Genomic DNA, 2976 nt, shown 5'->3' on the forward strand with positions numbered 1-2976 from the left:
TTTGATCTAAAAATGAAAAAGAAAATAATTAAAAACAAAAAATATTATTGGATGGTTCAAGTGGGCAGAAAGGAAAGGAGAAGTCTGGAGCTGAGGCTCTGAGGCCCTCCAGAGAAAATTCTCCTCCTTGAAGTGCCCTCTTACAGTGGGAGAGTTGAGCTGGGGACAATGCCCATCCTCAATACCCAGCTTCCACCTGGAGAAGAGGGCAGAGTCAATAGTGGTTTGAGGGCCAGAGGAGCTTCAAAAGGGGCAGAAGCCCAGAGGCTCACAGAATGTATTCAGCCCTTGGCTTCTTGAAGGGGATGCCCCATGATTCTTGGGGAGGGGCCCAAGATGCTAAAACTTTCCTGAAGATGCTCATTCAGCTCTAAGATGGCTGCCACATTTCCACAGCTCTAGCAGTAGCTGTGTGATGGCTGAACAACGGGCACCATCTCACTGAAGTGCCACTTGTAACCTGTCACCAGCTGGAGGGCTCAGATCATGTCGATGTCCTGCTGCATGGAACTGGGCCATCACATCACTGCCAAATAGGTAGCCAGTCCCACGGGGGCTCGTACACAGGCCTGTTGTATCTTGAGGGTCTGACTGAGCAGGTCACACACAGGCCGTCAAGAGGCACATCTTGCTTTGGATCAATCATCTTGGATCTGGTTCAGGGTCTGGGCAGAGGGAGAGAGGCCTGGTGTCATCCATGATGGCTAACAGGCTGAGATAGTCAAAGATCTCAGGGCAGTAGCGCTACATGGTCATGGGGTCACATCGTGTCAGTGCTCAGCAGAGAAGCTATAGACCTGGGCAATCTGGAGACCGTCTGGTTGCCTGGGATCAGGGTAACGTGTCAGGATGGCCAAGCTTAAATTCCAAGAGCTGGACTGTCTTGATGCCATAGAAACTGCGATCCACAAAGTCTTCTCTTTGTGGTTGGTCCAGGGATGTGGCCACTCTCTCTGAACAGAGGTCATAGAATCATCCTTGGCTGCAGCCCTATGCTATGATTAGCCAGCCCAGGCTCTGCCTGTTGCTCTCCATCCTTACTGCATCAGGCCTTGACTTCCCGCCTCTTAATGATCTCACAGAGTGGCAGCTGCTGGGCCTGCAGGTTCAGGGCAGTTCTTCGCAGTGGTCCACCTCTCACCAGCCCTGCAGGTCAGGGAGGGCTGCGGCGCACACCAGTCTGCGCACCTCCCACTCTGACTCCGGCTCTTGGCTCTCCGGCTCCCTGCCTTCCCCCTACCCCGCCACCACTCCTTACCCTGCTACTCACATTTTCATCCCGGATCTTTTTGGTAGCTTTTCTCCCTTCTCAGCTGCAGTTTTCCCCAGTTTTCTTGATTGTCATTCATTTTTCCTTCAGATTTAGTTTGGTGATTTCTTCATTTTCTATTTTTCTTTTTTTTCTGTTCTCAGTCCACATTCACTGTCCTAGTTGCACCTCTTGTTCAAGATATTCCACCCAAGAAAAACTTAAATCTCTAAAAACTGTTTGCCTACATAGGAATGTTATATGTAGTAAAGATGCAATGATATATACAACTAATAAAAATATAACTAACATTTACTGAGAACTGTATGCTAAGTACTTTTCTATGTGCTTTACACAAATGCATTCATTTAATTCTCTTAAAATGTGCTTTGACCTAGATAGTATTTTATCTAGATTGTAAATAAGGAAATGGAAGCCCAGAGACATTAAATATAATGCCTCAAATTTATATAGCTGAAAAGTGATGGAGCCAAGTTTCAAACGCTGACATTTTTACTTCAGAACTTATATTCTTAACATTAGAATATAATGCACCTCAAATATGTGAAAATTGCCCTCATTAAATTTTGGGAACACATGTAATGCCTTGTCTCAAAGCAAGTACTGCAGAGAAATGTACCCCATGATAACTGGTTTCATGTAAATAACAAGAAAAGAGAAAACACATAAATGATCTAAATAGGTAATAAGGTAATAAAAAATATGAATGTAGTGGATGAAACTTCACTTTTTATTGTCTTTTGAATTTAAATGAAGGTTTTGTGTTCTTTTGAAAATAAACAATGGCATGGAAATTTTCCTTCATTTAAATTAATGAGTTTTGCCTTGTTTTTCAATGAATGTTAAAAATAGAAAGTATGACACATTGTATATACATGCTTCTTTTCCTAATCACTAGTTTGCAAGGAAGAGGATTTAATAGGTAATTTAAAACTTCAGGGTTTTGAAATTGATTCTGGAAAGTAATTTTATACAATTGTGATTAGCTAATTCAACAGGGTGTATGTGTGCATGTATGTGTGGCTATCATCTGCAAGCCCCTGGACCAGAGAGTGACACCATTTGTCTGGGCTGGTCTACACTCAATGTCAATAAATGTTGGCAAAATTCATTGTAGTCAAATATGGACAAAACAATTCTATAAAATCTGAGTAATACATGTTTTATGTACTTTAACTTAGAAATTAGACAGTTTCCTGAAAGAGTATTTTGTTAATGACAAAATCAGACTCTAGAAATGGTGTTAAAAAGCTGAGTTAAGAAAGGGAAGAGATGAGAACAATTACCTAGCTTTAGACCATAGCAAATAATCATGTAAATTAAGGTCTTTAGAGAGGGAGTAAATTAGCACTCAACTCTACATCATAGCTTAAAAGTGAACTATGCTCATGAAATCAGAAGTCAGAGAAGATGAACATAACCATCTTGGCCAGATCTGAATGTGTAAGGGTGAATAATTATGGTTAGATCCTGTTTGATTTTCCATCTTCTTTTTCATACTGTCTTCATAGAAGAGTGTCAGTATGTATGAATCTTTCTTTTATTTTTTTACTCACATATGTGCATGCTAAGTCACTTCAGTCATGCCCAGCTCTTTGCGACCCTATGGACTGTTGACCGCCAGGCTTCTCTGTCCATGGGATTCTCCAGGCAGGAATACTGCAGTTGGTTGCCATTTCCTTCTCCAGGGGATCTTCCCAACCCAC

At 41.9% G+C, this 2976-nt stretch overlaps 1 pseudogene; it reads right to left on the reverse strand.

Annotated features, from left to right (window-relative positions):
• Positions 1 to 268: 268 nt before the first annotated feature.
• Positions 269 to 756, reverse strand: LOC122427833 (annotated as a pseudogene).
• Between the last annotated feature and the right edge of the window lie 2220 nt (positions 757 to 2976).

Source organism: Cervus canadensis, chromosome 25 (assembly GCF_019320065.1).
Source record: "Cervus canadensis isolate Bull #8, Minnesota chromosome 25, ASM1932006v1, whole genome shotgun sequence".
Taxonomy (NCBI): domain Eukaryota; kingdom Metazoa; phylum Chordata; class Mammalia; order Artiodactyla; family Cervidae; genus Cervus; species Cervus canadensis.